The sequence below is a fragment of the Macaca fascicularis genome, chromosome 5, assembly GCF_037993035.2.
Source record: "Macaca fascicularis isolate 582-1 chromosome 5, T2T-MFA8v1.1".
Classification (NCBI taxonomy): Eukaryota; Metazoa; Chordata; class Mammalia; order Primates; family Cercopithecidae; genus Macaca; species Macaca fascicularis.
In genome coordinates, this window is record NC_088379.1 from 109,520,041 (window position 1) to 109,533,667 (window position 13,627).

At 37.9% G+C, this 13,627-nt stretch overlaps 1 long non-coding RNA gene across 1 annotated transcript in view; it reads left to right on the forward strand.

Moving 5' to 3' along the window:
* Positions 1-417: 417 nt before the first annotated feature.
* The window catches only part of LOC135970805 (uncharacterized), a 49,156-nt gene continuing 35,946 nt past the window's right edge, over positions 418-13,627 (forward strand). The window contains exon 1 of the long non-coding RNA XR_010586653.1: positions 418-620. This is a non-coding gene — a long non-coding RNA (uncharacterized lncRNA). The remainder of the gene's footprint in view (positions 621-13,627) is intronic.

A 13,627-nucleotide genomic window follows, 5' to 3' on the forward strand; every position in this document is an offset into this window, starting at 1 on the left:
GTATCAGTATGTTAAAAATCAGGTTCAAGCATTTTTGGTGAAAGCAAAAGACTCAAAGCAACCTAAATACCTATCAGTAGATGACAGGTTCAGTATATTACAGCACATTCAGGAATACTACGGCAACTTTCACAAGAATGAGGCATCTCTATATGTGCTAATACAGGACAATCTCCAACATATTTTTAAGCAATTAGTGGGACGGTGGGTGTGATGGTTAATATTAGTCGTCAGTCTGATTGGATTGAAGGATGCCTAGATAGTTGGTAAAGTATTGTTTTGGGGTGTGTCTGTGAGGGTGTTGCAAGAGGAGATGGACATTTGAGTTGGTGGACTGGGAGAGGAAGACCCGCCCTCAGTGTGGGTGGGCACCATCCAATTGGCTGCCAGCCAAGCTAGAGCAAAGCAGCCAGCACGTCAGAGTCCAGGTTTTCCAGCCTTTGAACTCTTTGACTTACACCAGTAGTTCTCCCGGGACTCTTGGGCCTTTGGCCACAGACTGAAGTCTGCATTTTCAGATTCCTTGCTTTTGAGGCTTTTGGACTTAGACTGAGCCACTACTGGATTCTTTTTTCCCCAGCTTGCAGATGGCCTATCGTGGGACTTCACCTTGTGATCATGTGAGCAAATTCTTTCTAATAAACTCTCTTTCACGTATGCATATATCTTATTAGTTCTGTCCCTCTGGAGAACCCTAATACAGTGGGAGATATAAAACAGTGCAGGATATGCAAATGTGTGGTTTATCTTCTGGAAGGATAGGTGAAAAATAAAACTCAGTAATGGTGGCTGTCCCTGAAGTGGGAAACTGGAACGCTAGAGGTCCTCAATGGAAGGGAAGCCTTTTTTTTTTTTTTTTTTTAAATACTGTTCTAGTTGACATCATATTAACTTAATCATGTATATATTATTTTTTCAAAATAACAAATAAGGTGATATATATTTTAAAAAAGAATTATGTCAGTGTTGGCTTTATTCACTGCAGTGAGCCATTTAAAAAATCTGTATGGAATTATAAGCTTTAATTATTTTTGTTTTAAGTTGACCGATTTGACCAGGGTGTGTCTTAATACTTTGAATCATGTCTATGTATTTTAACTTCTACAATTTTAGTTTTTTGCACTGTATTCTCCAGAGATCCTTTTTTGATCTTTCAAGGCACTAATTCAATTTTCATCTCTCTTCATTTTTCTAATCTTTCGTCTCTCTTCATCTTCTAATTAATACTTTAAGCAAATGTTTTGCAATCGTATTTTATTGTCCATAAATTCATGTTTCTCCATAAATTCAATCCTGTTTGGGAGGCTTGGCTAACATAAACTGGTCAATTACAACCCAGAAATTGTATATGAAGTGTCAAGCTATGTTTATATTTTGTGTGGATTTATATACTAATATTCTTATGAATTTCATGTGTTGTATGAAACGATTTTTTCCTTTTCTCAATGTTTTATCAGGATAATATGTTAGTGCAAGGTTTGGTTGAATACTCATGACAAAATAAAAGAGTTAAGATACTGCTAATGTACGATAGTGAAGGTACTGTTGCATACTGTTGTCTTTGCCAGTTGAAAATAGTCCATGTCTATATATTTTGTCAAATGAAGACAGATCGTCATCACTTTAATGGCTATATATTCTTTGCCGTGAGATGCTTGATTTGTTTCAGAAGAAAAACCACATGTAGAGCAGCAGCTGCAATTGCAGACACTGATTGATTAAAATGGATCAGGTAGTACAGGAAAGTGAAACTAATTTTAATTTCTGTATTTCGCTGACATTCTGCATAGTCCAAGCTGCCCAGTGAAAGATAAATATAATTTTAAAACCTTGTGTCTATCTGTTCTTAGGTGGGGTCACCAATCTTTCTGAAATCCCATAGTTAAGGTGGGGTTTTATAATTACTGTCATAATTTTGGTTGGGAATGGGAGATTATACGATTTACAGCTGAACCTCTTTACCACTATATTTTCTTTTCCATAAGTGAAGAAGTCAGCAAAAAGTTGCTGTAATTGTAAGAGGTAATTATTTAAGTATAGCCTCTATAACTTGAAGTGACACCTTGTAGGATTCAAAATTTCACAATCAGACATATCATGGTCTAATTGTTTTTTATCATCTGACACTTATTACCATGTATTGTGACTGTTGGACTGGAGTTGCATTGTGGATTCAAGAAACTAGAGTCATTATCAAATAAGCTGTAAAATATTTATGTAGTTCTCTTTCCTCTTATCTGGTTATCTGAATAAATGACATGGATAAATTTAAGAAGATTAGAGGGTAAGATCAATTTACATGTATGTACTATAGAAAGATTCTTCTTCAAGGGTATCGGTCAAGCTGTCACACAATAATACAACAGTTTTTCAATTGATGGGCTGCATTACATTACCTGACCTCAAATTATACTACAAATCTATAGTAAAACAGCATGGTACTGGTATTAAAATAGACACATAGATAAATGAAACAGAAGAGAATACCCCCAAAATAAAGCCACATATCTACAGCCAAATGATATTTGGCAAAGTAGAAAAAAATACACTGGGAAAGCTGCACATGGTGGTGTATGCCTGTAATCCCAGCATTGTGGGAGGCCGAGATGGGTGGATTATGAGGTCAGGAGTTCAAGACCAGCCTGAGCAATATGGCGAAACCCCATCTCTACTAAAAATACAAAAATTAGCCAGGCCCAGTGGCAGGTGCCTGTAATCCCAGCTACTCAGGAGGCTGAGGCAGGAGAATCACTTGAACCTGGGCAGCGGAGGTTACAGTGAGCTGAGACTGCACCACTGCACTCCAGCCTGGGTGACAGAGTGAGACTCTGTTTAAAAAAATAATAATAATAAACACTGAGAAGGCCGGGTGCAGTGGCTCATGCCTGTAATCCCAGCACTTTAGGAGGCTAAGGCAGGTGGATCATGAAGTCAAGAGTTTAAGACCAGCCTGACCAATATGGTGAAACCCCATCTCTACTAAAAATACAAAAATTAGCCGGGTGCAGTGGCAGGTGCCTGTAATGCCAGCTACTCAGGAGGCTGAGGCAGGAGAATCACTTGAATCTGGGCGGCAGAAGTTTCAGTGAGCTGAGACTGAGCCACTATACTCCAGCCTGGGTGACAGAGTGAGACTCTGTCTCAGAAAACAAAACAAAACAAACTTTTAAAAAGCACTGGGAAAAAGACACCCTTTTTCTGGACTCCCTATCCTTTTCCTTTCACAAAAATCAACTCAAGATGGAATAAAGACTTAAGTGTAAGACCTGGAACTGTGAAAGTCCTAGAAGAAAACTGAGGCAACACTCTTCTGAATATTGGCCTAGGAAAAGAATTTATGACCAAGTCCTCAAAAATAAACACAATAAAAACAAAAGTAGGCAAATGAGACTTAATTAAACTACAAATCTTCTGTGCAGTGAAAGAAACAGTAAACAGGCAACATAAAGAATGGAAAATGTATTTGCAAACTGCATCTTACAAAGGGTTAATATTTACAATCTGTAAGAAACTCAAAAAACTCAAAAAACAACCCCATTAAAAAGTGGGAAAATGATATGAACAGACAGTTTTCAAAAGAAGACATAGAAGCGCCCAATAAACATGAAAAACTGCTCAACATCAGCAATCATCAGAGAAATGCAAATTAAAACTGCAATGAGAGGTCATGAGACTTTCTGTTTCTGAGTTGTTCACTAAAGATTTAGCCTCCAGTTCCATCCATGTTACTGAAAGACATTATTTCATTCTTTTTGTTTGTTTGTTTTGAGATGGAGTTTCGCTCTTGTTGCCCAGGCTGGAGTGCAACCTCTGCCTCCCAGAATCAAGCAATTCTCCTGCCTCAGCCTCCTGAGTAGCTGGGATTATAGGCACCCACCACCACACCCGGCTAATTTTTTGTATTTTTAGTACAGACGGGGTTTCACCATGTTGGCCAGGCTGGTTTCGAACTTCTGACCTCAGGTGATCCACCCACCTCGGCCTCCCAAAGTGCTGGGATTACAGGCATGAGCCACCATGCCCGGCCTGGCTAAAGAGTATTCCATCGTGTGTGTATGTGTTTACTGTAGAGAGATTATTTATTTCTTTGTATATACATACACAAACCCAAACACATATATGTACACACATCACCATATATATGTGCACATACCACCACCACAATATGTATACAAACCAAATATATATGCACACATATATGTATAGCGTATATATAGTGCATATATATACACACACACCATATATATACACACAGACTTCACCTCTACTCAATATATCCTTGTATACAAAACTGCACTTGTATCCCTTAAATATATGCTAGTAAAAATAAATCAGGTCTGAGAAATGAATGCAGAGTAGTTTTATGGCTAAGTCTGTCTTCTCTCAATAGTACTGTTTTTTGGTTTTTGTTTTTTTGGTTTTAATTTCATTTTACTTTACTTTCAACTGTGGTATTACTTACAGTAGACTCAGCAAGATGATAAACACTACAAGATATCATTTCAAAGTTTACTTTGCCTAGCATTCTATTTAATTTTAGGGATTTATGAATTGTTAATCATAAGTAGAGGTCCATATTTTTTTTTGTTTTCTTTTTATTTTATAATTTAAGTACAAATTTAATGGGCTTTATTTCTATCAACCTTATAATTTTTCAACTATAGATGAAGATTCATATTTAGGTCATATGCTTATTAGAATGCTAACTGCAAATGAATCCAGTTGGTTATTATGATACCCATCCCACTGTGTGCCTGGAGGCTACATACATACTTGTACTTGATGCATTCCCGAAATCAGGAAGTTAACATGTATTTGTAGTCACTTTCACCAATATCCCTGCTGAAGACAAAATAAGAAAGTTGTTTTAAAAACATTTAGTTGCTACTTTCCCCAATTTATTCCTCAAAATCTGGTATTTTGAGCTTTCTTGGAAACTATTTTTTTTTTTTTTTCTTTGAGATGGAGACTTGCTCTCTCACCCAGGCTGGAGTGCAGTGGCATGATCTTGGCTCACTGCAATCTCCGCCTCCCGGGTTCAAGCAATTCTCCTGCTTCAGCCTCCCGAGTAGCTGAGATTACAGGTGTCTGCCACCATGCCTGGCTAGTTTTTGTATTTTTAGTAGAGACAGGGTTTCACTATGTTGGCCAGGCTTGTCTCGAACTTCTGACCCCAGGTAATCTGCCTGCCTTGGCCTCCCTTACTAGAATGCACTTAAAATTCTAGTGGTTAGTGTAGTCATATTCAGGTCAACATAATAGTTTGAATAGTGCTATGGTTTGAATTTTTGTGTCCCCCCAAAGTTAATATGTTGAAGCCTAATTCCCAATAAGGGTATTACAAGGTGGGGTCTTTAGGAGGTGATTAGTTCATATATGTGGAGCCTTCGTTAATGGGTTTAGCACCCTGGTAAGGGGTTGAAGAGCTCAGAGATTTTCCCTTCTACCATATGCAAACATAGCAAGAAGGTATTATCTATGAACCAGAGTGACCCCATGGCAGCCACCTAATTTGCTGGCACTTTGATCCCAAGATCAAGACTTTCCAGTCTCCACAACTGTGAGAAATGCATTTCTGTTGTTTGTAAGCTGTCCAGTTTATGGTATTTTGTTGTAACAGCACTTACATTGGTCAGAGGCAGTAGGCATTATTTCGTTATCTGCCAATTTTAATATTCTCAATATCATTACAGATATTTTATCCTATGGTAAAGCATGATCACTAATTCGGAAGAAAAAAGAAAGAAAACTTTTTTTTTTTTTTTTTTTTTTTGGTCTGTCAGCCTTGGTACTAAGAAGGTTGGGTAGAAGAATTCAAAGGAACAACAATGAGAGGTCTCTCTCCTTCTTCGAGACGGCTTCCCTGATACGGTTTGGCTCTGTGCCCGCACCGAAATCTCATCTTGTACTTCCCATAATTCCCACATGTTGTGAGAGGGACCCTCTGGGAGATGATTGAATCACAGGGGCAGGTCCTTCTCGTGCTGTTCTCGTGATAGTGAATGGGTCTCATGAGATCTGTTGGTTTTTAAAATGGGAGTTTCTCTGCACAACCTCTCGTTTTGCCTGCTGACATCCACGTAAGTTGTGATTTGCTCCTCTTTGCCTTCTGCCATGATTTTGAGGCCTCTCCAGCCATGTGGAACTGTGAGTTCAATTAATCCTCTTTCTTTTGTAAATTGTCTGGTCTCGGGTATGCCTTTATCAGCAGTGTGAAAACTGACTAATACACCTGCCCTGAAACATCCTCCTCTGTAGTGATGTTGAGGAAATGGTAGACTATGAGAAGCAGAACATGGAACAGAAGACTATTCTGCAAGGCTGAAGGGAAAAGAAGGGAAGAAAAGAAAGAATGCCTAATGTCTAAGAGTGGTTTCCATAATTATGTGTCAAGCAATGTCTTCTGTTTGCAATATACATTCACATGAGAAGGACACAAATACATGTAAAAAGTTTCATATTCACATGAGAAGAACACAAATACATGTCTGAGTTTGAGACTGGCTAGAGTTCAGCAATGTCTAATAGGACTTTTTCTGATGATGAGAATGTTCTATATCTATGATATAGAGCAATAGCCATTAGCCACATGAAGCTGTTTAACATGAAGTGTGGCTACTATGACTAGATTTTTAATTTTATTTCATTTTGATTACTTTTATTCATAATTGACATTAATAATTGTACATATTTACAGAGCATAATGTGATGTTTCAATGCAAATAGCCCTATGTGATGACTGGTTAATGTATAACACAAGTGACTGCTTTTTTTTTTTTTTTTTAAATACTTAAAGTTCTCGGGTACATGTGCACAACGTGCAGTTTTGTTACATATGTATACATGTGCCATGTTGGTGTGCTGCACCCATTAAGTCGTCATTTACATTAGGTATATCTCCTAATGCTATCCCCCCCCAACAATAGGACCTGGTGTGTGATGATCCCCTTCCTGTGTCCAAATGATCTCATTGTTCAGTTCCCACCTATGAGTGAGAACATGTGGTATTTGGTTTTCTGTTCTTGTGATAGTTTGGTGAGAATGATGGTTTCCAGCTGCATCCATGTGCCTACAAAGGACACGAACTCATCCTTTATTATGGCTGCATACTATTCCATGGTATGTATGTGCCACATTTTCTTAATCCAGTCTGTCACCAATGGACATTTGAGTTGATTCCTAGTCTTTGCTATTGTGAATAGTGCCACAATAGACATACTTGTGCATGTGTCTTTATAGCAGCATGACTTATAATCCTTTGGGTATATCCCCAGTAATGGGACGGCTGGGTCAAATGGTATTTCTAGTTCTAGATCCTTGAGGAATCGCCATACTGTTTTCCATAATGGTTGAACTAGTTTACAGTCCCACCAACAGTGTAAAAGTGTTCCTGTTTCTCCATATCCTCTCTAGCACCTGTTGTTTCCTGATTTTTGATGATTGCCATTCTAACTGGTGTGAGATGGTATCTCATTGTGGTTTTGATTTGCATTTCTCTGATGGCCAGTGATGATGAGCATTTTTTCATGTGTCTGTTGGCTGTATGAATGTCTTCTTTTGAGAAGTGTCTGTTCATATCCTTTGCCCACTTTTTGATGAGATTGTTTTTTTCTTGTAAATTTGATTGAGTTCTTTATAGGTTCTGGATATTAGCCCTTTGTCAGATGAATAGATTGCAAAAACATTCTCCCATTCTGTAGGTTGCCTATTCACTCTGATGGTAGTTTCTTTTGCTGTGCAGAAGCTCTTTTGTTTAATTAGATCCCATTTATCAATTTTGGCTTTTGTTTCCATTGCTTTTGGTGTTTTAGACATGAAGTCCTTGCCCATGCCTATGTCCTGAATGGTATTGCCTAGGTTTTCTTCGAGGGTTTTTATGGTTTTAGGTCTAACATTTAAGTCTCTAATCCATCTTGAATTAATTTTCGTATAAGGAGTAAGGAAAGGATCCAGTTTCAGCTTTCTACTTATGGGTAGCCAGTTTTCCCAGCACTATTTATTAAATAGGGAATCTTTTCCCCATTTCTTGTTTTTGTCAGGTTTGTCAAAGATCAGATGGCTGTAGATGTGTGGTATTATTTCTGAGGGCTCTGTTCTGTTTCGTTGGTCTATATCTCTGTTTTGGTACCAGTACCATGCTGTTTTGGTTACTGTAGCCTTGTAGTATAGTTTGAAGTCAGGTAGCGTGATGCCTCCAGCTTTGTGCTTTTGGCTAGGAGTGTCTTGGCAATGCAGGGTCTTTTTTGATTCCATATGAACTTTAAAGCAGTTTTTCCCAATTCTGTGAAGAAAGTCGTTGGTAACCTAACGGGGATGGCATTGAATCTATAAATTACCTTGACAGTATGTCCATTTTCACAATATTGATTCTTCCTATCCATGAGCATGGAATGTTCTTCCATTTGTTTGTGTCTTCTTTTATTTCACTGAGCAGTGGTTTGTAGTTCTCCTTGAAGAGGTCCTTTTCATCCCTTGTAAGTTGGATTCCTAGGTATTTTATTCTCTTTGAAGCAATTGTGAATGGAAGTTCATTCCTGATTTGGCTCTCTGTTTGTCTGTTACTGGTGTATAAGAATGCTTGTGATTTTTGCACATTAATTTTGTATCGTGAGACTTTGCTGAAGTTGCTTATCAGCTTGAGATTTTGGGCTGAGACAGTGGGGTTTTCTAAATATACAATCATGTCATCTGCAAAGAGGGACAATTTGACTTCTTCTTTTCCTAACTGAATACCCTTGATTTCTTTCTCTTGCCTAATTGCCCTAGCCAGAACTTCCAACACTATGTTGAATAGGAGTGGTGTGAGAGGGCCTCCCTGTCTTGTGCCAGTTTTCAAAGGGAATTTTTCCAGTTTTTGCCCATTCAGAATGATATTGGCTGTGGGTTTGTCATAAATAGCTCTTATTATTTTGAGATACATTCCATCAATACCAAATTTACTGAGAGCTTTTACCATGAAAGGCTGTTGAATTTTGTCAAAGGCCTTTTCTGCCTCTATCGAGATAATCATGTGGTTTTTGACTTTGGTTCCATTTATATGCTGGATTGTGTTTATTGATTTGTGTATGTTGAACCAACCTTGCATCCCAGGGATGATGCCCCTTGGTCATGGTGGATAAGGTTTTTGATGTGCTGCTGGATTCAGTTTGCCAGTATTTTATTGAGGATTTTTGCATCGATGTTCATCAGGGATATTGGTCTAAAATTCTCTTTTTTTGTTGTATCTCTCTCAGGCTTTGGTATCAGGATGATGTTGGCCTCATAAAATAAGTTAGGGAGGATTCCCTCTTTTTCAATTGATTGGAATAGTTTCAGAAGGAATGATACCAACTCCTTCTTGTACCTCTGGTAGAATTTGGCTGTGAATCAATCTGGTCCTGGACTTTTTTTGGTTGGTAGGCTATTAATTATTGCCTCAACTTCAGAGCCTGCTATTGGTCTATTCAGGAATTCAACTTCTTCCTGGTTTAGTCTTGGGAGAGTGTAAGTGTCCAGGAAATTATCCATTTCTTCTGGGTTTTCTAGTTTATTTGTGTAGAGGTTATAGTATTTTCTGATGGTAGTTTGTATTTCTGTGGGGTCAGTGGTGATATCTCCTTTACCATTTTTTATTGCATCTATTTGATTTTTCTCTCTTTTCTTCTTTATTAGTCTTTCTAGTGGCCTATCAATTTTGTTCATCTTTTCAAAAAACCAGCTCCTGGATTCATTGATTTTTTAGAGGGTTTTTTGTGTCTCTATCTCCTTCAGTTCTGCTCTGATCTTAGTTATTTCTTGCCTTCTGCTAGCTTTTGAATGTGTTTGTTCTTGCTTCTCTAGTTCTTTTAATTGTGATGTTAGGGTGTCAACATTAGATCTTTCTTGCTTTCTCTTGTGGGCATTTAGTGCTATAAATTTCCCTCTACACACTGCTTTAAATGTGTCCCAGAGATTCTGGTATGTTGTATCTTTGTTCTCGTTGATTTCAAAGAACATCTTTATTTCTGCCTTCATTTTGTATGTACCCAGTAGTCATTCAGGAGCAGGTTGTTCAGTTTCCATGTAGTTGAGAAGTTTTGATTGAGTTTCTTAGTCCTGAGTTCTAGTTTGATTGCACTGTGGTCTGAGAGACAGTTTGTTATAATTTCTGTTCTTTTACATTTGCTGAGGAGTGCTTTACTTCCAATTACGTGGTCAATTTTGGAGTAAGTATGATGTGGTGCTGAGAAGAATATATTCTGTTGATTTGCGGTGAAGAGTTCTGTAGATGTCTATTAGGTCCACTTGGTGCAGAGTTGAGTTCAATTCCTGGATATCCTTGTTAACTTTCTGTCTCATTGATCTGTCTAATGTTGAGAGTGGGGTGTTGAAGTCTCCCATTATTATTGTATGGGAGTCTAAGTCTCTTTGTAATTCTCTAAGGACTTGCTTTATGAATCTAGGTGCTCCTGTTTTGGGTGCATATATATTTAGGATAGTTAGCTCTTCCTGATGAATTGATCCGTTTACCATTATGTAATGGCCTTCTTTGTCTCTTTTGATCTTTGATGGTTTAAAGTCTGTTTTATCAGACACTAGGATTGCAACCCCTGCTTTTTTTTTTTGTTTTCCATTTACTTGGTAGATCTTCCTCCATCCCTTTATTTTGAGCCTATGTGTGTCTCTGCATGTGAGATGGGTCTCCTGAATACAGCAAACTGATGGGTCTTGACTCTTTATCCAGTTTGCCAGTCTGTGTCTTTTAATTGGATCATTTAGTCCATTTACATTTAAGGTTAATATTGTTAAGTGTGAACTTGATCCTGTCATGATATTAGCTGGTTATTTTGCTTGCTAGTTGATGCAGTTTCTTCCTAGCATCAATGGAGTTTACATTTTGACATGTTTTTGCAATGGCTGGTACTTGTTGTTCCTTTCCATGTTTAGTGCTTCCTTCAGGATCTCTTGTAGGGCAGGCCTGGTGGTGACAAAATCTCTAAGCATTTGCTTGTCTGTAAAGGATTTTATTTCTCCTTCACGTATGAAACTTGGTTTGGCAGGATATGAAATTCTGGGTTGTAAATTCTTTTCTTTAAGAATGTTGAATATTGGCCCCCACTCTCTTCTGGCTTGGAGAGTTTCTGCCAAAAGGTCTGCTGTTAGTCTGATAGGCTTCCCTTTGTGTGTCTTGGTGACAATCCAATGCACCCAAGGACGGATATCATCCCTATCAACTAGAGGTCCCCCGTTGTACTGCCAACTGTGAACCCTGCTCCTGACCTAGTGGCAGACATGTGACCTGGTTCCAACCACAATCCTGAAGACAATCTCATCAGCCTAAGAACCTAACAGAAAAAGGCCTTAATCTGCAGAAAATGGTCTATATATACTGTAAAAGGTGTTTTTTCCTTCAAAACCACAGACACCATTGCAAGGCTAAACAGATAATAAAGAAATAGGCACACATGAAACCATCAAATGAAACTAATAAAGATCCAGCAACTGGTCCCAAAGGAATGGAGATCTATATATTGTCTGAAACAAAATTCAGAATAATCATCTTAAAGAAGCTCAATGAGATTAAAGAAACACAATTATATGAAATTTAAAAAGACAATGAATAAACAAAACTGGAAGTTTAATAAAACATAGAAACCATAAAAAAGAACCAAATTGAAATTCTGTAGGTGAAGAATACAATAGCAAAACTGAAAATTTTAATAATGAGCTTCAATAGCAGACTTGATGCAGAAGAAAGGATTAGCAATCTCAAAGACAGGTAATTTGAAATTAGGCAATTAGGGAAACAAATCCACAATAGAATAAAAAAGAGTGAAGAAAGAACGAGGGACCTACAGGACAATATCAAGCATATTAGTACTCTAATTATGGGAGTTCCAGAAGTAGAAGACAAAGATAAAGGAGGAGAAGGTCATATGGTTTGGCCATGTCACCACTCAAATCTCATCTTGAATTGTAGTTCCAATAATCCCCATATGTTGTGAGAAGAACCTGGTGGGAAGTAATTGAACAATGGGGGTGGTTTCCCCCATGCTGTTGTTCTCATGATAGTAGGTGAGTTCTCATGAGATCTGATGGTTTTATGAGAAGCTTTCCCTCCCTCGCTCCGCAGTTCTCCTTCCTGCTGTCATGTGAAGGACATATTTGCTTCCCCTTCCACCATGATTGTAAGTTTCCTGAGGCCTCCCAGCTATGTGGAACTGTGAGTCAATTAAATCGCTTTCTTTATAAATTACCCACACTCAGGCAGTTCTTTATAGCAGCATGAGAATGGACTAATACAGACGGCTTCTTTAAAAAACACAATGGCTGAAAAATTTCCAAATCTTATGAGGGAAATAGACATCTAGAGTCATATTTCTCTAAGAATTCCAAGAAAGAGAAACTCAAATAAAATTACAGTCATCCCTCCATATCCATGGGTTCCACATTTGTGGATTCAATCAACTGCTGATCAAAAAATTTGAAAAAATAAATCCAGAAATGTTTTAGAAGCAAAATTTGAATTTGCCTTGCATCAAGTACTACATTGAACTCATGAGAAAGAAGTGATATTAAGGCATTGTATTAGGTACTATAAATAATCTAGAGAGGATTTAAAGTACACAGAATATGCATGGGCTATATGCAAATATGATGCCATTTTATATGAAGAACATGAGCATAAACAGATTTTGGTATCCACAGGGGGTCCTGGAAACAACCCCCCACACTTACAAAGAGAATACTGTTTTATGATACATATATAATCAAGCGTAATCCAGCATATAAACAGAACCAAAGACAAGAACCACATGATTATCTCAATAGATGCAGAAAAGGCTTTTGACAAAATTCAACAGCCCTTCAATTTGAAGAAGTCAAATTGTCCCTGTTTGCAGATGACATGATTGTATATTTAGAAAACCCCATTGTCTCAGCCCAAAATCTCCTTAAGCTGATAAGCAACTTCAGCAAAGTCTCAGGATACAAAATTAATGTGCAAAAATCACAAGCATTCTTATACACCAGTAACAGACAAACAGAGAGCCAAATCAGGAATGAACTTCCATTCACAATTGCTTCAAAGAGAATAAAATACCTAGGAATCCAACTTACAAGGGATGTAAAGGACCTCTTCAAGGAGAACTACAAACCACTGCTCAGTGAAATAAAAGAAGACACAAACAAATGGAAGAACATTCCATGCTCATGGATAGGAAGAATCAATATTGTGAAAATGGCCATACTGCCCAAGGTAATTTATAGATTCAATGCCATCCCCATCAAGCTACCAATGAGTTTCTTCACAGAATTGGAAAAAACTGCTTTAAAGTTCATATGGAACCAAAAAAGAGCCCGCATTGCCAAGACAATCCTAAGTCAAAAGAACAAAGCTGGAGGCATCACGCTACCTGACTTCAAACTATACTACAAGGCTACAGTAACCAAAAGAGCATGGTACTGGTACCAAAACAGAGATATAGACCAATGGAGCAGAACAGAGTCCTCAGAAATAATACCACACATCTACAGCCATCTGATCTTTGACAAACCTGAGAGAAACAAGAAATGGGGAAAGGATTCCCTATTTAATAAATAGTGCTGGGAAAACTGGCTAGCCATAAGTAGAAAGCTGAAACTGGATCCTTTCCTTACTCCTTATACA